General features: G+C 48.9%; 1 protein-coding gene across 11 annotated transcripts in view; it reads right to left on the bottom strand.

The window, feature by feature from the left end:
- The window catches only part of DCTN1 (dynactin subunit 1), a 733,647-nt gene that overhangs the window by 264,396 nt on the left and 446,772 nt on the right, over positions 1–22,479 (bottom strand). The window lies entirely within an intron of this gene.

Here is a 22,479-nt window from a genome sequence, read left to right as displayed (position 1 = left end):
AGAAGATAAGCTCAATAGTCTGAGGTGAAAAATGAATATCACCTTGGGGATAAACTGTAACGATTAAAGGTTCTAAGGGTGGCCCCATAAGCCTCAGGAGGACGACATAAGGCTCCTACACTGGGTGTGGGTATCGAGGAGGTATGACACTATTAAGAAAGCCTTGACTACTGGGATCCTATTGAAGGATGAGTTGAATATGCTACTTACCAGTATGCATCTGTTCTTGGCATGTAGGGCTGCTGACATTCATATCTGTGCATAGATCGCCGCCTAGTGTTGGGTCCGGATGTTTGCACGTTGTTGTCCTGGAAGAGTCTTCGAAGTATCACGAGATAGGTGACTCCTCCCCTGGACCACAGTGCGCATGGGCATCCTCTCCATCGTTAGATTGTTTTTCGCCATTGTGGCAGTGATGGAGTAGATACAGTAAGTGATGACCATGCTATACAGTAATTCTGAGAGCTGCAGCTGCCACAGGCGCCGGGGAGGAGGGTGGGCGATATGAATGTCAGCAGCCCTACATGCCAAGAACTGATGCATACTGGTAAGTAGCATATTCAGTTTGAGGCATGTGGGCTGCTGAATTCATATCTGTGCATAGAATACATAGCAGTACCTCCTATTAGCGGCGGCTACCCGTGCCAGCTGCAGCAGTCTGAAAAAGAGTTTTGAGAACAGCCTGTCCTACAGCTGCCTGCTGTTTTGAGTGTACATCTACGCAGTAGTGTTTGGTAAATGTATGTATAGTGGACCATGTGGCTGCTCTACAGATTTCCTGTAAAGGAATGTTTCCTAGGAAAGCCATGGACGCCCCTAACTTTCGTGTTGAGTGGGCTCGTGGGGGAATCGTTAATGTGCGTTTAGCTTTTTGATAGCAAATTGGAATACATTTAACGATCCATCTGGCTATACCTGCTTTGGAAATGGCGTTGCCCTTATGTTGTGGAGAAAAGGCAACAAACAATTGTTTTGTTTTCCTAAAATCCTTTGTTCTGTGTATATAGTACATGAGGGCCCTCTTTACATCTAGTGTATGGAGCATTCTCTCGGCGACATTTTCTGGATTTGGAAAGAAAACAGGCAGTTCAATAGTTTGATTCATGTGGAACTGCGATATTACTTTAGGCATGAATTTGGGGTTGGTACGTAGAACGACCCTGTTTGCGTGAACCTGTATGAATGGCTCTTGAATGGTTAGTGCCTGGAGTTCACTAACTCTTCTTAACTAAGTGATTGCTACTAGCAAAGCTACTTTCCAGGTGAGGAATTGAATCTCACATGAGTGGAGAGGTTCGAAGGGTGGACCCATCAGTCTGGTGAGGACCAAGTTGAGGTTCCACACTGGCGCTGGTGGGTGTCTTGGGGGAATTACTCGTTTAAGTCCCTCCAAGAAGGCTTTGATGGCAGGCACTCTGAATAAAGAGAGGTGCTGCCTGTTTTGGAGAAAGGCTGCTATTGCAGTTAAATGGATACGTATTGAGGTGTAGGCCAGATTGCATCGGTATAGGTGTAAGAGGTAACAGATTATGTTTTGAATGGCTGCGTCTAGCGGGTTAATGTCATTGTTGTTGCAGTAAATGACAAACCTCTTCCATTTGGCTGCATAGCAAGCTCTGGTAGTGGGTCTCCTGGCCTCTTTGATGATCTCCATACAGTCAGGTGGCAGGTTTAGGTAGCCAAACTCTAAGACTTCAGGAGCCAGATTGCCAGGTTCAGCTGTTGCGGATCTGGGTGCTGAATTTCGCCATGGTTCTGCATTAAGAGTGCAGGTTTGATCCGCAGCTTTTGATGTGGCACCACGGAAAGTTCTAGAAAGGTGGTGTACCATGGCTGGCACGCCCATGTGGGAGCAACTAGGATGAGTGTCAGTGAGTGCTGTCGCAGTTTGCGTGCCACCAGCGGTATTAATGGTGCTGGGGGAAAAGCGTACGCAAATCTGCCGGACCAGTTCATCCATATCGCATTGCCCTGCGACTGTGGATGTGGGAACCTGGCGGCAAAGCTTCGGCATTTTGCGTTTTCGCTTGTGGCAAATAGGTCTATCTCTGGATGACCCCACTGTTGGAAGTACGGTTGGAGAACGGACGGATGTAGCTCCCACTCGTGCATCTGGTGGCTGTGTCTGCTGAGCAGATCCGCCATCTGGTTGTCCTTGCCGGGGAGGTGTTCCGCCATGAGGAATATGTTCCTCTGAATGGCCCACTTCCACATGCTCTGAGCCAGATGAGACAACTGTGGAGAGTGTGTTCCTCCCTGCTTCTGTATGTAGTACATGGCAGTCATGTTGTCCGTCCGAATCAACACAACTTTGTTGCACAAGTGTACTTTGAATGCCTTCATGGCTAGGAAGATTGCCATCAGTTCCAGAAGGTTGATGTGCATCTTCTTTTGTTGTGTCGTCCATAGTCCCTGCACTGTGTAATTGAGTACATGAGCTCCCCATCCCTGGAGAGAGGCGTCCGCCGTCAGTATTATTTGTGGAACAGGCTCTTGGAACGGTCGGCCCTTGCAAAGGTTTTGTGGATTCCACCAATGCAGAGAGTTGTATGCCCGACCGCTCACCAACACTAGGTCTTTTAATTCCCCGTGAGCCTGATTCCATTGACGTGCCAAGCACTCCTGAAGCGGGCGCATATGTAGTCTCGCGTGCGGGACTATGAAAATGCAGGAGGCCATCATGCCTATCAACTGCATGAACACTCGCGCAGGAAGTGAGTGTTGGGGTTTGAACTTTGAGATCAGCAGTTGCATGCTGTTGATCCTCACCAAATTTGGCTGAGCTGTGGCTGCCAGAGTGTTTATGGTCACGCCCAGGTACTGTCGTACGTGTGCGGGTTGGAGATGTGATTTTGGGTAATTTAGTGAGAATCCCAGACTGTGAAGGAGGTGAATGGTGAGGGACATGTGGCTGGCGCATTGCTGGGCCGACTTTGCTTGAACAAGCCAGTCGTCCAGGTAAGGGTAGACGTGAATGTGTTGTCTCCATAGATGTGCAGCCACTGTAGCTAGGCACTTGGTGAAAACCCTGGGTGCGGTTGTCACTCCGAAGGGGAGAACTTTGAATTGATAGTGCTGTTCCTGAATAGTGAACCTGAGATATTTCCTGTGTGATGGGTGTATGGGTATGTGGAAGTACGCATCTTTGAGGTCTAGTGTGGCTAGGAAGTCTCCCTGGCTGAGCAGCGGGAGAACCTGCTGTAGGGTGAGCATATGGAAATGCTCTGAGAGAATGTAGTGGTTGAGGGGTCTCAGGTCTAGTATAGGTCTGAGTGACCCGTCCTTTTTTGGGATTAAGAAGTACAGAGAGTACACCCCTGTCCCCTGCTGGTTGACGGGCACGACCTCTATTGCACCTTTTTGCAGCATACTTAGCACTTCCTGCTGCAATAATCCTAAGTGCTCTACGGACATAGGACGGTGCTTTGGTGGTATGTTGGGTGGAGTGGAGGTTAATTCGAGACAGTAACCGTGTTGGATAATGTCCCTGACCCACCTGTCTGTGGTGATGGTTTTCCACGTGGACAGGAACCGCTGGAGTCTCCCCCCGACAGGTGTTATGTGGTCGGGGGGAAGGGAGAGTTCGTCACTGTTTGTTTTTGGGGGAGGACCTGGTGTTGCCGTAACCACGTCCCCTGCCCTTGGTGCTGGAGCCACGATATCCACCTCTGTTGGTTTTATCGTAGGTACTCTGTGTGCCCCCTTTAGTGTATTGCTGCTGTGACCCCTGGCCTCTAGCTGCTCCTATATTCCTGGGGCGACGAAAGGAACCACTACGAAATTGCTGCGTCTGCAGAGCCCCCATTGACTTCGCAGTGTCAGTGTCTTTTTTTATCTTTTCGAGGGTAGTGTCAACTTCGGGTCCGAATAAGTAGTCGGGGTTGACTGGCTGATTTAGGATGTTGTTTTGAATCTCTGGTTTGAATCCTGAGATTCTCAACCATGCGTGTCGTCGTAACATGACGCTGGTGTTAATTGCCCTAGCTGCTGTGTCGGCAGCATCCAGGGCGCACTTAATGGATGCGTTGGTAAGGAGCTGTCCCTCTCTGATGAGGAGCTCCGCTGCCTCTTTGTATTCATCTGGCAGATGCTGGAGTAGTGATTCTAGCGTGTCGTAGTGTGAACGATCATAACGGGCCAGGAGTGCCTGTGTATTGGCAATGCGCCAGATGTTTGCTGCTTGAGCTGCAATTCTTTTGCCTGAGGTCTCCAGCACTTTGGACTCCTTGTCTGGGGGAGGAGCATCACCTGTTGTTTGCGAATGGGCTCGTTTGCGAGCGTTAGCAACTACCATGGAGTCCAGAGGTAACTGACCTCTAATGTACATAGGATCTCCGGGCGCAGGCTTGTATTTTTTTTCAATCCTGGGGTTTAGCACCCGTGCCCTGGTTGTTTCTTTGAAAATGTCCTTCGCAGGTTTGAGAACTCCTTTTAACATGGGCAGAGTTTTGACAGTTGTTTCGGAGGAGGCGAAAGTGTCCACTAAGAAGTCTTCTTCAACAGTGTCAGAATGGAGTTGTACTCCATGATTGGCGGCAGCACGTTCTATGAGGGCATTGAAGGCAGCAGTGTCCTCTGTGGGAGATGTTTTGGCGCTGTAAAGCTGCGTGTCCTGGGTATCTGGCGCGGTACCCTGGTCTGTAGGGTCATCCCATGCCTGATCTGGGTCCTGCTGCTTATCAGGATCGAAATCCCCAGGGTAGGTGGTATCATCGCCCATGTAGTCCTCCACTGCGTCCGTTTCTAAAGGCGCAGGAGAAAAGGACTGGGGATCCTGATAGGAGGTTGGCAAGCGTTCATACAGAACTGGTTCCGACTCCGCTGGCAATTTGTGCTTCAGAGGTATTCTGTAGGAGTCCAAGCCCCTCTCTGGCGTGATCTTCCGCTTGCGGAGCATCAGTCTACCAGTGTCGGCGTCGATGAATTGTAGCTGTGAAGGCTCAGAATGTGTGTGTCCAGTAGACGGGGACTGTGTCTGGCGGACACGTGATCGGATCTAGAACATCTTCGGCGCCGTGGATGGCGGCAAACCAAAAGTGATGTTGGTTGGCGCCGAGGTTGCTTTTGGAGCCTTGTTCGTGTCGGGGCCCGACGTGGATCGGAGGGCTGCCCGTTCCCTGATGCGTTGCAACAACGCCGCGACTTGTCGCACTGAGAACGCCGAAGGTTCTTTGGAGCCGGTCGGCACCGTGGAGGTAGGCGTCGACTGCTTTGGAGCCACGGGGTCATCGATCCGAAGACAGGTATCAACGGTCGTTGGAGTCGACGACTTGGCGTGTGCTGCTGTCTTCGACGTGGACTCAGATGGAGCGGCCATTTTGACTTTGGTGGTCTGGGCCAACTGCTTCGGTGCCAGAGGCCGAGGCGCTTTTGGGGGACCGAGGGCCTTTTTCTTCGGGTCGGTACCGATATCCGCTGCAGTGAGTTTGGCGCCGAAATCCCTTTTACTGCGTTCGGAGCCGACGGCCTTTGCTGGCGTCGAAGGAGTGGAGGTCTTCGAGCCGATCACAGCCAGTTTCTCTTTTGGTTTCGGTGGAACTGGTGCGACGATTGGTTTCGGTTTCGTTGAAGGGAATCCAGTCGTCTTTGGCAATAATGGCTCGTGCGGGATGTTCGCGGCCGGGCCCGAAGGCGGGGCCGAAGAACTATGGGATTGATCTCGGGTAAGGCCCGGAGGCGATCCCTCGACCTGAGCCGTAGAATGACGCACTTTGACGGCCTCCGTATCGACGGGTGGGCCTGGCTCTTCGCTAGAGCTATCTTCTTCGGCCCCAAAGGCCTCATCGTAGTCTCCTACCTCGTCGATTACTTCTTCCCTTTGAAAAAGCACTTCATCGTCGTCTTCCGATCGGGAATCGTGTTCGGAAGCGGGGCTGGAGTTTACTTCTTCCACGCTCTCTGCGTCCTCGGTGCTGAAGATGTTGGCCGGGGCAGGCGCCGATTGCTGTGCTTCTAATCTCGCCGCCCATCGATTCCGGAGAGTCTTCTTCGATCGGAATCGGGCACAGGCCATACATTTCGACTCATCGTGATCCGGTGAGAGACATTTGTTGCATACCGGGTGGACGTCGATGTGTGGGTATTTTGCGTGGCATAAAGGACACCGTTTTAATGGGGTCCTCGATTCCATCGTCGATGTAAGTCCGATGTTCGGATCAAACGGATCCGAAAGGCTGGAAGAAGTTTCTAAACTAATCAAGAAAGCAGTCGATACCAAACGGGAACAGAACCGACGAAAACTAAAGGCCTTTTGGCCTTAAACTGAATTTTCCTAACTTGAGCTAAGATAAGCACATCCGAACCCAATGGCGGAAAAAAACAATCTAAGGATGGAGAGGATGCCCATGCGCACTGTGGTCCAGGGGAGGAGTCACCTATCTCGTGATACTTCGAAGACTCTTCCAGGACAACAACGTGCAAACATTCGGACCCAACACTAGGCGGCTATCTATGCACAGATATGAATTCAGCAGCCCACATGCCTCGAACATTCAATTTCATTAAGCCACAAAGGTGGCTAGGTGTAGGCGTATTGAGGGGGTACACAAGACCAAACTTCTGCAGATGTAAAAGACCGCAGGCAATGTCCTGATTGTTCTAGTTATTCAATTGTAACAGGTCAGAGTGGTGGGCAAGCATTTCCAGCTATCACGTGGCCGATGGGGACATTGTCGACATCACTAAGTTAGCACGAGCCCTGCAGCCATGATGCAGCTTTTGCACACATTACTACATGGCTTTATTTACTTAAGACTCAGTTTAGGCCTTTCACATGAGAACTGTCTGCTGTGTTTGTTCTCTGCCTGTTCCTGGAGTTTAGTCTGAACACTGTGAGCAAGGTCGATAAACAATGCCCCTTGTTATTCTGTTCTGGTCATGCCCTAGCACCTAGACAAAACACACTAACAGCTGCTGCTGGGAGCTCGTACTTTGATATTACGGGATGCATGTTTAGGTGGCACACACATGGAGACGAACCTTTCCAGGGGGAAGAGCAACACGCACCTACGATGTAGAAGGAATATGATACTTACCAGTATGCATCTGTTCTTGGCATGAAGAGCTGCAGATCTACACACTGTGCATAGATCGTCATCTGGTGTTGGGCCCGGATGTTGCAGTTTTTCTCCTGGAAAGTCTTTGGAAGTCACGAGGTATGCGACTCCTCCTTTGGATCGTATTGCGCATGGGCTTCGGCTCTATCCTCAGATTGTTTTTCGCCAGCAGGGAAATGATGGAGCTTTGTAAGAGACAGGAAAGATGCCCATGTGTGTTATATCTAAGTAAGATAAAACTGTAACGGATAAAGGTAGCCGGGGAGGCGGGTGGACGTGTGTAGATCTGCAGCTCTTCAAGCCAAGAACAGATGCATACTGGTAAGTAGCATATTCCGTTCGAGGCATATGAGCTGCAGATTACACACTGTGCATAGATTGTGTAGCAGTACCCCCTCTTAGCGGCAACCACAAGTATCTGTTGCAGTTGTTTGAAACAGTGTTTTGAGGACAGCCTGGCCCACACTAGCTTGTTGCTTAGTTTGCAAATCTACACAATAGTGTTTAGTGAAAGTGTGCGGTGTAGACCATGTAGCTGCTTTGCAGATATCATCTAAGGGGATGTTCCCTAAAAATGCCATGGAAGCCCCAATTTTACATGTAGAGTGGGCTTTAGGAGGAACAGATAGCGTTCGTTTTGCTTTGTGGTAGCAAATCTGTATACATTTAACAATCCACCTAGCTATCCCACATTTGGAAATGGGGTTGCCTTTGTGTGGTGGTGAGAAAGACACGAATAATTGTTTGGTCTTGTGAAAAGGTTGTGTTCTCTCGATGTAGTAGAGTAAAGCTCTTTTGACGTCTAGGGTGTGCAGAGCTCTTTCTGCAATGGTTTGTGGCTGCGAGAAGAATACAGGCAGTTCCACAGATTGATTGAGGTGAAAGGGAGAAATGACTTTAGGAAGGAATTTTGGATTAGTGCGGGGAACAACCTTATTATGATGCATTTGCAGAAAAGGTTCTTGAATGGTGAGTGCTTGTATCTCACTGACCCTTCTGAGTGAAGTAATGGCTACAAGAAAAGCTGTTTTCCATGTTAAAAATTGAAGCTCGCATTTATGTAGAGGTTCGAATGGAGGCCCCATTAGTCTTGTGACAACGATGTTTAGGATCCACACTGGTGAGGGTGGCACTCTAGGAGGATTTGTTCTTTTGAGACCTTCCATGAAGGCTTTTATGGCAGGTACTCTAAAGAGGGATAGATGCTGTCTATTTTGTAGATACGCTGCTATGGCAGCAAGGTGTAGTCTAATAGACGTGTAGGCTAGGTTGCATGTTTGTAGGTGTAGTAAGTAGCCTATGATGTGTTGGATAGACACATCCAAGGGATTGATATTGTTATGACAACAAATCATGAATCGTTTCCACTTGGCTGTGTAGCAAGCTCTAATGGTAGGACGTCTAGCTTCTTTAATGACGTTCACACAGTTGGGGGGGAAGATTAAGGTAGCCAAATTCTAGGATTTCAGAAGCCAGATCGCAAGGTTGAGCTGAGCTGGGTCCGGGTGTTGGATCTCTCCACGGTTCTGGGTTAAGAGGCGTGGAGTGAGGTGTAATTTTTGGTGCGGAACTACGGAGAGTTCCAGCAATGTGGTGTACCACGGTTGTCTGGCCCATGTCGGAGCAACTAGGATGAGAGTTAGGGAGTGTTGCTGTAGTTTGCGCACCACTAATGAAATGAGTGGGAGAGGCGGAAAAGCGTACGCAAATTTGCCTGACCAGTTCATCCATATCGCATTGCCTTTGGACAATGGGTGTGGATATCTGGCGGCGAAGCTTTGGCATTTGGCGTTTGTGGGCGGCGAAGAGGTCTATTTGTGGTTGCCCCCACGTTTGAAAGTATGGTTGAAGAACTTGTGGATGAAGTTCCCACTCATGGATTTGTTGAGTTTGACGGTTCAAGAGGTCTGCAATGGTGTTTTGGACTCCTGGGACATGTTGTGCTAGGAGAAAGATGTTTTGAGGTATGGCCCATCTCCATATAGTCTGTGCTAGCTGAGAGAGCTGCAGAGTGAGTGCTGCCTTGTTTTTGGATGTAGTACATTGCTGTTATGTTGTCTGTGCGGACTAAGACAGCCTTGCCTGAGAAGTGTGTTTGAAAGGCTTTCAGAGCTAGAAATATGGCCAGTAACTCCAGATGGTTGATGTGGAGTAACTTTTGTTGAGGTGTCCACCTGCCCTGCATGGTGTGATGTAGTAGGTGAGCTCCCCAGCCGGAGAGCGATGTGTCCACTGTCAGTACTATCTGAGGAACCGGCTCCAGGAATGGTCGCCCTTTGGAAAGGATTTAGGTTGTCCACCACTGCAGAGAGCGATGGGCACAACCGTCTACCAACACCAGATCTGTCAACTGACCCTGGGCCTGGTTCCATTGGCGTGCTAAGCACTCTTGGAGAGGACGCATCTGGAGTCTTGCGTGACACTATGAATATGCAAGAGGCCATCATTCCTAGAAGTTGCATTAACACACGAGCTGGAAGAGTGTGTTCCGGTTGAAATTTGGCGCGTAGAGCCTGAATGCTTACTATCCTGGCAGGACTGGGATTGGCTAGCGCTTTTGAGGTGTCTATGGAGGCGCCGAGGTATTGATTTACGTGGGACGGTTGCAGATGGGACTTTGTGTGGTTTACTGTGAAGCCCAGTTCGTGAAGCAGTTGGATAGTGGCATGAGTGTGTTGTACACAGTGGTTGTATGAGTTGGCTTTTATAAGCCAGTCGTCTAGGTATGGGAAGACGTGGATGTGTTGTCTTCGCAGGTGTGCTGCCACTACCGCTAGGCACTTGGTAAACACCCGTGGTGCTGTGGTGACTCCGAATGAGAGTACTTTGAATTGATAGTGTTGACCGTCCAACACAAATCTGAGAAACTTCCTGTGAGCGTTGTGAACGGGAATGTGGAAATAGGCGTCCTTGAGGTCTAGGGTGGCAAGGAAGTCCTTCTGGGAGAGTAGGGGGAAGTACCTGCTGGAGTGTGACCATGTGGAAATGGTCTGAGTGTATGTAGTAGGTTAGGGGTCTGAGGTCCAGGATTGACCTTAGAGTGTCGTCCCTTTTCGGTATGAGAAAATATAGGGAGTAAACTCCCATGTTTTGTTGGTGGGCAGGAACTGGTTCTATTGCACTCTTTTGTAGGAGGGAGATTACCTCCTGCTTTAGAAGTGACAAATGTTCCTGTGACATTGGGCGCTGTTTGGGTGGAATGTTTGGGGGGTAGATGTTAGTTCGAGGCAGTAGCCTGACCGAATTATCTGTGTCACCCATCTGTATGAGGTGATGGTAGTCCAGACAGGAAGGAAATTGTGGAGTCTACCCCCGACCGGAGTGGGATGGTCTGGGGGGAGTGGAGGGAAGTCATTGGGCGGGGGTGGAGGCAGAGCGGGAGGTGTTAGTTTTGCCTCTACCTTTATTGTTGCTACCTGTGTAGCCGCCTCTCTGGTAACCCCTAGTGAAGGTGGATTGGGTAGGGGCCTTATAGGAAGTGGAGGCGCTGTCGGAGGAGTATCCTCTGGAGTTGCCTCTAAAGGAAGAGCGGTGAAACGAGCGCCTGGGAGCTTGCGACTGCAAGGCTCCCATAGATTTTGCCGTGTCGGTGTCCTTTTTCATTTTTTCAAGGGCAACGTAGACGTTGGGGCCAAACAGATGTTGCTCGTCAAAGGGGTGGTTGAGGATGGAACTCTGCACCTCAAGTTTGAAACCTGAAATTCGTAGCCAGGCATGCCTACGGAGCAGGACGCTGCTGTCAATTGCCCTAGAGGCGGTGTCCGCTACATCGAGGGCGCAACGAATGGAGGTGTTGGTGATGGTTTTACCCTCCTGGATTAGCTCGTTGGCCCTATTCTTGTACTTGTCAGGGAGGTGTTGCATTATGGCTTCCAGTTCATCATAATGTGCCCTGTCATATCTTGCTAAAAGCGCTTGGGTGTTTGCAATGCACCATATGTTGACAGCCTCCTTAATGATGTTCATGAAGTCTGGCGGTAAATTAAGGTAGCTAAACTCTAAGACTTCAGGTGCCAGATCGCAAGGTTGAGTTGATTGGGATCTGGATGCCTTATCTCTCCATGGTTCTGAGGGGAAAAGCGGAAGCAAATCTGCCTGACCAGTTCATCCATAGCACATTGCCTTTGGACAATGGGTATGGACACCTGGATGCGAAGCTTGGGCGTTTTGGTGTGCGGCGAAAAGGTCTATTTCTGGGTGGCTCCACATTTGAAAGAATGGAAGCAGAACTTGAGGATGAAGTTCCAATTTGTGCATCTGCTGTTTTTGGCGACTGAGTAGATCCGCAATTTGATTGTGTACTCCTGGGAGGTGTTCTGCAAGGAGATATATGTTTTGAGGAATGGCCCATCTCCATATGCTTTGAGCAAGGTGTGAAAGCTGTAGAGAGTGTGTCCCCACCTGTTTTTGTATACAATACATTGCTGTCATGTTGTCTGTACGGACTAGGACAGCTTTGCTTACGAGGTGAATTGAAAAGATTTTAATGCTAGGAAGAGTGCCAACAATTCCAGGTAATTTATGTGGAATTGTTTTTGTTGAGGGGTCCATATGCCCTGAATGGTATGGGTTTGAAGGTGAGTTCCCCAGCCAGTGAGCGATGCGTCTGTTGTTAGCACCATCTGTGGAACCGGGTGGAGGAACGGCCGCCCTTTGGAAAAGATTTGTGTGTTCCACCACTGCAGAGAGCGATGGGTGCAGTCGTCTACCAACACAAGATCTGTTAGCTGACCTTGAGTTTGGCTCCTCTGACGTGCAAAACACTCCTGTAAAGGACGCATTTGGAGTCTTGCATAGGGGACGATGAGAATTCAAGAGGCCATCATCCCGATTAACTGCATGAACACTCGCACTGGTAGTGAGTGTTGAGGCTGAAATTTTTGTATTAGAGCTTGTATGGCACTTATCCTGACTGGGTTGGGGTATGCTAGAGCTCTTGAAGTGTCTATTTTAGCCCCTAGATATTGCTGTATGTTGGACGGTTGGAGGTGGGATTTGTTGAGGTTTACCGTGAAACCCAAGTGGTGAAGCAGTTGGATTGTTTTGTGTGTGCGTGTTGCACACAGCTGCTGTGTGACTTGGCTTTTATGAGCCAGTTGTCTAGATAAGGGAAACATGAATGTGCGGTCTTTTTAAGTGGGCTGCAACTACTGCGAGACACTTGGTGAAGACTCTGGGTGCTGTAGTCACCCTGAATGGGAGGACCTTGAACTGGTAGTGTTAACCATCTACCACGAAGGATAAGTTACTTACCTGAAATCCTAGTTCTCTTTCAGGGGTATACTTATCAAAGTAATAACCACACAATAGTCCTGCCCACGTGCGGGGGCCCCGGAGCAATAGCCGTTATTATGCATATATCTATATATATATCTCTATATATACATATATATATATTATCTACTGGCGGTCGCCAGTAGATAGTTATAGTTAGGACCGTGTTTCCATAGGAAATCCGCAACATTCTATTTGGAATAACTTTGGCGGCGGTCGACGAATCCTCGCGAAATTTTCAAAACTAATGGGGCGCTACGCTCCGCTCCTACCCTGAAAGTCTCGGGGGGATTCGTCAAGCGGGGGCTGAGAAAAAAGGGGGGTCCCAAAACGCGTTTTCCCCATGCATTTTCCCATAGGACCTTTAGTCCGAGCTACAGCCCGAACGGCTGAACAGAATTACTTGAAATTTGGCAGAGAGGTAGTCCTCAGGTCAAGGATGTGCCTTTTGTAGGTCTGGTGTAAATATGTTCAGTAGGTCCTGAGAAAATAGCATTTAAATCAATATATATATATCTGTAAGCGCGCTCCGTGCGCTTACCGTAAGCTTACCGTACGCCTACCGTGCCGTGCGCGAGCTCAATTCTGATTGGTGGTTACATGACTGTAAACATTCGAATCGGTCGAAATCAGGAAGTGTCGGCCGCCATTTTCTGTCTCTCGCACTGAGAAACTAAGGTGGATAACGTGAAAAGGGGGCAACGAAGAGAGTTGCAGACCCCCTAGCGTTCGTCAGGGGGTTCACGAAGGACCAAAAAGTATGAAAAATACATTTAATAATTTTTAAAAAAAATCGCGGAGTGCGCGTACTGTTAGCTTACCGTACGCGTACGGTAAAAAAAAAATAAAAAAAGTAGTAACAATCACATTTATTAAATAAATTAAAGGACCCACAAGGGAGAAAAAAAACAAATGTTAATGTGTAAAAAAAGGCGAGGCGCGCACGGCATGGACTGCGCAACGTGGGCGCTCGGTGCGCGAAGGGCACAGAGCGCCCACAGCGCGCGCACGGTGCGCGAAGCGCACCGTGCGCGCACAGTGAAAAACCAGAAAAAAAAATAAAAAATAAATACATAACTTAGCATTTAAAAAACCGTACAAATTCACTGAAAAAACCATAGGTTTCACACACGTTATAGTTAGGAATTAGCATTTAAAAAACCTTGCAAATTCACTTAAAAAACCATAGGTTTCACACATGTTATAGTTAGCTGTACATTTCACTCGTAAAAAACCTATGAAATTCCACGTTATAGTTAGATCAGGTAACTATAACTTGCGCGACCGCAATCCACAATGTGTCATTTCAGATGTCATCATTGATGTCATGAGTGATGTCACTGACCATGTCATGAGTGATGTAATATGTGACGTCATCAGCAGTTTATTGTGGGCGCGCAAGTTATAGTTACCTGATCTAACTAGAACGTGGAATTTCATTGTTTTTTTACGAGTGAAATGTACAGCTAACTATAACATGTGTGAAACCTATGGTTTTTTAAGTGAATATATATATATATCTATATATATGGATATATATATTGAATATGCTACTTACCAGTATGCATCTGTTCTTGGCATGTAGGGCTGCTGACATTCATATCTGTGCATAGATCGCCGCCTAGTGTTGGGTCCGGATGTTTGCACGTTGTTGTCCTGGAAGAGTCTTCGAAGTATCCCGAGATAGGTGACTCCTCCCCTGGACCACAGTGCGCATGGGCATCCTCTCCATCCTTAGATTGTTTTTCGCCATTGTGGCAGTGATGGAGTAGATACAGAAAGTGATGACCATGCTATACAGTAATTCTGAGAGCTGCAGCTGCCACAGGCGCCGGGGAGGAGGGTGGGCGATATGAATGTCAGCAGCCCTACATGCCAAGAACAGATGCATACTGGTAAGTAGCATATTCAGTTCGAGGCATGTGGGCTGCTGAATTCATATCTGTGCATAGAATACATAGCAGTACCTCCTATTAGCGGCGGCTACCAGTGCCAACTGCAGCAGTCTGAAAAAGAGTTTTGAGAACAGCCTGTCCTACAGCTGCCTGCTGTTTTGAGTGTACATCTACACAGTAGTGTTTGGTAAATGTATGTATGTTCGTGTTGAGTGGGCTCGTGGGGGAATCGTTAGTGTGCGTTTAGCTTTTTGATAGCAAATTTGAATACATTTAACGATCCATCTGGCTATACCTGCTTTGGAAATGGCGTTGCCCTTGTGTTGTGGAGAAAAGGCAACGAAAAGTTGTTTTGTCTTCGTAAAGTCGTTAGTTCTGTCTATATAGTACATGAGGGCCCTCTTTACATCTAGTGTATGGAGCATTCTCTCCGCGACATTTTCTGCATTTGGAAAGAAAACAGGCAGTTCAATAGTTTGATTCATGTGGAACTGCGATATTACTTTAGGCATGAATTTGGGGTTGGTACGTAGTACGACCCTGTTTGTGTGAACCTGTATGAATGGCTCTTGAATGGTTAGTGCCTGGAGTTCACTAACTCTTCTTAACGAAGTGATTGCTACTAGGAAAGCTACTTTCCAGGTGAGGAATTGAATCTCACATGAGTGGAGAGGTTCGAAGGGTGGACCCATTAGTCTGGTGAGGACCAAGTTGAGGTTCCACACCGGTGCTGGGGGGTGCCTTGGGGGAATCACTCGTTTAAGTCCTTCCAAGAAGGCTTTGATGGCAGGCACTCTGAATAAAGAGAGGTGCTGCCTGTTTTGGAGATAGGCTGCTATTGCGGTTAAATGGATACGGATTGAGGTGTATGCCAGATTGCATCGGTATAGGTGTAAGAGGTAACAGATTATGTTTTGAATGGATGCGTCTAGCGGGTTAATGTCATTGTTGGTGCAGTAAATGACAAACCTCTTCCATTTAGCTGCATAGCAAGCTCTGGTAGTGGGTCTACTGGCCTCCTTGATGATCTCCATACAGTCAGGTGGCAGGTTTAGGTAGCCAAACTCTAAGACTTCAGGAGCCAGATTGCCAGGTTCAGCTGTTGCGGATCTGGGTGCTGAATTTCGCCATGGTTCTGCGTTAAGAGTGCAAGTTTGATCCGCAGCCTTTGATGCGGCACCACGGAAAGTTCCAGAAAGGTGGTGTTCCATGGCTGGCGCGCCCACGTTGGAGCAACTAGGATGAGTGTCAGTGAGTGCTGTCGCAGTTTGCGTGCCACCAGCGGTATTAATGGCGCTGGGGGAAAAGCGTACGCAAATCTGCCGGACCAGTTCATCCATATCGCATTGCCCTGCGATTGTGGATGTGGGAACCTGGCGGCAAAGCTTTGGCATTTTGCGTTTTCGTTTGTGGCGAATAGGTCTATCTCTGGATGACCCCACTGTTGGAAGTACGGTTGGAGTACTGATGGGTGTAGCTCCCACTCGTGCATCTGGTGGCTGTGTCTGCTGAGCAGATCCGCCATCTGGTTGTCCTTGCCGGGGAGGTGTTCCGCCATGAGGAATATGTTCCTCTGAATGGCCCACTTCCACATGCTCTGAGCCAGATGAGACAACTGTGGAGAGTGTGTTCCTCCCTGCTTTTGTATGTAGTACAGTCATGTTGTCCGTCCGGATCAACAGGACTTTGTTGCACAAGTGTACTTTGAATGCCTTCATGGCGAGGAAGATTGCCATCAGTTCCAGAACGTTGATGTGCATCTTCTTTTGTTGTGTCGTCCATAGTCCCTGCACTGTGTAATTGAGTACATGAGCTCCCCATCCCTGGAGAGAGGCGTCCGCTGTCAGTATTATTTGTGGAATAGGCTCTTGGAATGGTCGGCCCTTGCAAAGGTTTTGTGGATTCCACCAATGCAGAGAGTTGTATGCCCGACCGCTCACCAACACTAGGTCTTTTAATTGCCCGTGAGCCTGATTCCATTGACGTGCTAAGCACTCCTGAAGCGGGCACATATGTAGTCTCGTGTGCGGGACTATGAAAATGCAGGAGGCCATCATGCCTATCAACTGCATGAACACTCGCGCAGGAAGTGAGTGTTGGGGTTTGAACTTTGAGATCAGCAGTTGCATGCTGTTGATCCTCACCAAATTTGGCTGAGCTGTGGCTGCCAGAGTGTTTATGGTCACGCCCAGGTACTGTCGTACGTGTGCGGGTTGGAGATGTGATTTTGGGTAATTTAGTGAGAATCCCAGACTGTGAAGGAGGTGAATGGTGAGGGACATGTGGCTGGCGCATTGCTGGGCCGACTTTGCTTGAACAAGCCAGTCGTCCAGGTAAGGGTAGACGTGAATGTGTTGTCTCCATAGATGTGCAGCCACTGTAGCTAGGCACTTGGTGAAAACCCTGGGTGCGGTTGTCACTCCGAAGGGGAGAACTTTGAATTGATAGTGCTGTTCCTGAATAGTGAACCTGAGATATTTCCTGTGTGATGGGTGTATGGGTATGTGGAAGTACGCATCTTTGAGGTCTAGTGTGGCTAGGAAGTCTCCCTGGCTGAGCAGCGGGAGAACCTGCTGTAGGGTGAGCATATGGAAATGCTCTGAGAGAATGTAGTGGTTGAGGGGTCTCAGGTCTAGTATAGGTCTGAGCGACCCGTCCTTTTTTGGGATTAGGAAGTACAGAGTACACCCCTGTCCCCTGCTGGTTGACGGGCACGGCCTCTATTGCACCTTTTCGCAGCATACTTAGCACTTCCTGCTGCAATAATGCTAAGTGCTCTGCGGACATAGGACGGTGCTTTGGCGGTTTTGTGGGTGGAGTGGAGGTTAATTCGAGACAGTAACCGTGCTGGATAATATCCCTGACCCACCTGTCCGTGGTGATGGTTTTCCACGTGGACAGGAACCGCTGGAGTCTCCCCCCCGACAGGTGTTATGTGGTCGGGGGGAAGGGAGAGGGCGTCACTGTTTGTTCTTGGGTGAGGACCTGGTGTTGCCATAACCGCGTCCTCTGCCCTTGGTGCTGGAGCCACGATATCCACCTCTGTTGGTTTTATCGTAGGTACTCTGTGTGCCCCCTTTAGTGTATTGCTGCTGTGACCCCTGGCCTCTAGCTGCTCCCCTATTCCCGGGGCGACGAAAGGAGCCACTACGAAATGTCTGCGTTTGCAGAGCCCCCATTGACTTCGCAGTGTCAGTGTCCTTCTTTATTTTTTCTAAGGTGGTGTCAACTTCTGGGCCGAATAAGTAGTCGGGGTTGACTGGCTGATTTAGGATGTTGTTTTGAATCTCTGGTTTGAATCCTGAGATTCTCAACCAAGCGTGTCGTCGTAACATGACGCTGGTGTTTATCGCCCTTGCAGCTGTGTCGGCAGCATCTAGTGCGCACTTAATAGATGCGTTGGTAAGAAGTTGTCCTTCTCTGATGAGGAGCTCCGCTGCCTCTTTGTATTCGTCCGGCAGATGCTGGAGTAGTGACTCTAGCGTGTCGTAGTGTGAACGATCATAGCGAGCCAGGAGGGCCTGTGTATTGGCAATGCGCCAGATGTTTGCTGCTTGAGCTGCAATTCTCTTGCCTGAGGTCTCCAGCACTTTGGACTCCTTGTCTGGGGGAGGAGCATCACCTGTTTGCGAGTGGGCTCGTTTGCGAGCGTTAGCAACCACCATGGAGTCCAGAGGTAACTGACCTCTAATGTACATAGGGTCCCCGGGCGCAGGTATTTTTTCAATCCTGGGGTTTAGCACCCGTGCCCTGGTTGTTTCCTTGAAAATGTCCTTTGCAGGCTTGAGAACACCTTTCAAAATGGGCAAAGTTTTTACAGTTCTCTCGGAGGAGGCGAAAGTGTCCACCAAGAAGTCTTCCTCAACTGTGTCAGAGTGGAGTCGTACTCCATGATTGGCTGCAGCACGTTCTATGAGGGCATTGAAGGCAGCAGTGTCCTCTGTGGGAGATGTTTTTGCGCCGTAAAGCTGCGTGTCCTGGGTATCTGTTGCGGCACCCTGGTCTGCAGGGTCATCCCAAGCTTGATCTGGGTCCTGCTGCTCTTCAGGATCGATATCCCTAGGGTAGGTGGTATCATCACCTATGTAATCCTCCATTGCGTCCGTGTCGGAGGGCGTAGGAGAAAAGGACTGGGGATCCTGATAGGATGTGTGCAAGCGTTCGTATAGCACCGGTTCCGACTCTGCTGGCAGTTTCTGCTCCAGAGTCCAAGGCCTGCTCTGGCGTGACCTTCCGTTTTCGGAGCATGAGTCTGCCAGTGTCGGCGTCGATGAATTGTGACTGTGAAGGCTCAGTAGGAGAGTGTCCAGTAGATGGGGACTTTGTCTGGCGGACACGTGTTCGGATCTCGAACATCTTCGGCGCCGTGGATGGCGGCAAACCAAAAGTGATGTTGGTTGGTGCCGAGGGTGCCTTTGGAGCCTTGTTCGGGTCGGGGCCCGACGTGGACCGGAGGGCTGGCCGTTCCCTGATGCGTTGCAACGACGCCGCGACTTGCCGCACCGAGAACGCCGAAGGTTCTTTGGTGCCGAGTGGTTCCGTAGAGGTAGGCGTCGACTGCTTCGGAGCCACAGGGTCATCGATCCGAGGAGAGGTATCAGCGGTCGTCGGAGCCTATGATTTGACGCGTGTCGCTGTCTTCGAAGTGGACTCCGATGGAGCGGCCATTTTGACTTTGGTGGTCGGGGCCGACTGCTTCGGTGCCAGGGGCCGAGGCGCTTTTGTGGGACCGATGGCCTTCCTTTTCGGGTCGGTACCGATATCTGCTGCAGCGAGTTCGGCGCCGAAATCCCTCTTAGTGCGTTCGGAGCCGATGGTCTGTGCTGGCGTCGAAGGAGTGGAGGTCTTCGAGGGCTTCGAGCCGACCACTGCCAGTTTCACTTTTGGTTTCGGTGGAACTGGTGCGATGATTGGTTTCGGTTTCATTGAAGGGAAACCAGTCTTTTTCGGTAATAATGGCTCGTGCTGGATGTTCGAGGCCGGGCCCGAAGGCGGGGCCGAAGAACTTTGGGATTGATCTCGGGTAAGGCCCGGAGGCGATCCCTTGACCGGAGCCGTAGAATGACGCACTTTGATAGCCTCCGTTTCGACGGGTAGGCCTGGCTCTTCACCAGAGCTATCTTCTTCGGCCCCAAAGGCCTCATCGTAGTCTCCTACCTCATCGACGGCTTCTTCCCTGTGAAAAAGCGCTTCATCGGCGTCTTCCGATCGGGAATCGTGTTCGGAAGCGGGGCTGGAGTTTACTTCTTCCACGCTTTCAACATCTTCGTCCTCGGTGCTGAAGATGTTGGCCGGGGTCGGTGCCGATTGCTGCGCTTCTAATCTCGCTGCCCGTCGATTCCGGAGAGTCTTCTTGGATCGGAATCGGGCACATGCCATACATTTCGATTCGTCGTGATCCGGCGAGAGACATTTGTTGCATACCGGGTGGACGTCGATGTGTGGGTATTTGGCGTGGCATACAGGACACCGTTTGAATGGGGTCCTCGATTCCATCGTCGATGTAAGGTCGATGTAAGGTCGATGTTCGGATTAAACGGATCCGAAAAACTGGAAGAAGTTTCTAAACTAAGCAAGAAAGCAGTCGATACCGAGCGGGAACAGTACCGACGAAAACTAAAGGCCTTTTGGCCTTAAACTAAATTTTCCTAACTTGAGCTAAGATAAGTACATCCGAACCCAATGGCGGAATAAAACAATCTAAGGATGGAGAGGATGCCCATGCGCACTGTGGTCCAGGGGAGGAGTCACCTATCTCGGGATACTTCGAAGCCTCTTCCAGGACAACAACGTGCAAACATCCGGACCCAACACTAGGCGGCGATCTATGCACAGATATGAATTCAGCAGCCCACATGCCTCGAACATATATATATATATATATATATATATATATATATATATATATATATATATATATATATATATAGATATAGATATAGATATATATAGATATATATATTGATAATATGCATAAACATATACATATGCAGCCTGAAAACATTACTAGGCTCAAAAAGCTGCCATCATTGCATGTAAATCTCTTACATTTGAAAAAATAAAAGACATACAAGTCATAATATACATATGATATATATAAAGAAAACTGCCCTGAGTTTGCTTTGAAACACACAACCTTTATTTTCAAAGGTAAAAAGGCAAGATCATAGACGCAGATTAGCCTAGAAAGGCTGCATAGAAAAACAATTGGAAAATTGGCGCCATGCCTTTAAGACCTCCAGGATCCCCCAGGCTCCCATCTTGCACCACAGGTCAGTTCTTTTGGACGGCGTATAACAGTGTAATCACAGTATGGGTACATATATATGGACTTGGTATTCGTTCGGGGAGGAGGGAGGGTTGTTTATGACTTTGATGAGTATGCCCCTGGAAGAGAACTAGGATTACAGGTAAGTAACTTATCCTCCTCTTCCAGGGGATAATCATCAATAGTCATAAGCACTGAATAGAGTAGCAAGCCAATCCCCGTACCCTGCGGACGAATACCAGCATATCCATAAACCATTTTATCAACATATATTACCCAAACAAATTTCTCAAGGATGCTTGACCGAACTGAGCATCCGCTTGAGTGTCAGAATCAAGGCAATAATGGCGTGCGAAAGTATGGACCGAACGCCATGTGGCTGCTTTACAAATCTCTTGAATAGGTACATTCCTAAGCATTGCTATCATAGCAGCTTTGCCTCTTGTAGAATGCGCTCTCGGCTTGCCCAGGAGCTGCTTATATGCCAGTTGATAAGATAACATGATACATGACACTATCCATCTAGAAATGGACCTATTAGAGGCAGGGAAACCAGTGTTTAACGGACCATAATTCACAAACAGTTGGTCAGACTTTCGTTCACTTTTTGTTTTATCAAGATATAATTTTAACACTCTTTTCAGATCTAGAGAGTGAAGAGCTCTCTCAGCAGGAGTGACAGGGTTTGCAAAGAAAGTAGGAAGAGTAACTGACTGGTTGAGGTGAAAATCAGAGACCACCTTAGGAAGGAACCTCGGGTGAGTACATAACACCACTCTGTTCGCGTGAAAAACAAGATAAAGCTCTGTAGAGCATAAGGCTTGTATCTCGCTTACCCTGCGAGCAGATGTGAAAAGCAGTCTTCCACGAAAGATGCTGAAGGGAAGATTTGTGGATGGGTTCGAATGGGGGACCCATTAGTTTAGAGATGACTACATTCAGCTCCCAGGGAGGAGATGGAGCCCTAACGGGAGGATAGACCTTCCTGAGACCCTCAAGAAAATTTGGCATTTGAAAGAACAAAGCCTGAGTGGAGACTTTCTGTATGCGGTTATCGCTGCCAGGTGAACCTTTATGGAGGAGTATTGCAAAACTGCTTTGGCCAAATACAGTAAGTATGGTAACAGTACTTGTTCCTGACCTTTAATAGGGTCATGACCTTCAGCAGCACACAACATGTAAAAACGCTTCCACTTAAAAGCGTAAGACTTCCTCGTAGAAGGTCTCCTAGCCTCCTTCAAGATCTGCATGCAGTCTTGAGAGAGACCTAAACGTCCAAATTGGATGAACTCAGGAGCCATGCTGCTAACTTCAGGGACGGCATGTCAGCAGATCCGGATGACATGGCAACCTCCGGTGTGGTACCTTGGACAGGTGAAGAAGGTCCGGGTACCGCCACTGGCGAGAAAACTCTGGAGCAACCAGGATCATCTCTGTCTTGGAATTGTACAGTTTCCTGATCACCATGGAAATGAGGGGAATTGGTGGAAAGACGTAGAATGTCTCTGACCAGTCTATCAACAGAGCATTCCCCTTGAAACCAGGTTGCGGGTACCTGGAGGCAAAGGCGCAGCATTTTGCGTTTTCTGCGTCCGCGAAGAGATCGATGTCTGGTGTTCCCCAGTAGTGGAAGATGTCTTGCTCCACTTCTTGCTTTAGCACCCAGTCGTGTGCTTCTGCGAAATGCCTGCTTAGGCCGTCCGCTTGGACTTTGAGGACGCCTCGTAAGTGAATCGCAGAGATTTCCATGTCTTGTGCCAGAAGCCACTTCCAAATCGCCTGTGCTTCCAGCGACAGGGGTCTGGACCTGGTGCCCCCCTGCTTGTTCAGGTAGTACATCGTTGTATTGTCCGTCTCACAATAAAGGAAAGGGAGTTGGAGGATAGGAAGGTAGGTTTTTCCTCCTGTTACGATATATCTGTCAAAAAAGGGAACCAAAAAGGATCCTGATAAAGCCTACCTAAAAAAATATATGTATAGGTGCTCT

This window comes from Triturus cristatus, chromosome 2_2 (genome assembly GCF_964204655.1).
Source record: "Triturus cristatus chromosome 2_2, aTriCri1.1, whole genome shotgun sequence".
NCBI classification, from domain to species: Eukaryota; Metazoa; Chordata; class Amphibia; order Caudata; family Salamandridae; genus Triturus; species Triturus cristatus.
Note: the sequence above shows the minus strand (reverse complement) of the source record. Positions and strands in the feature narration are given on the sequence as shown.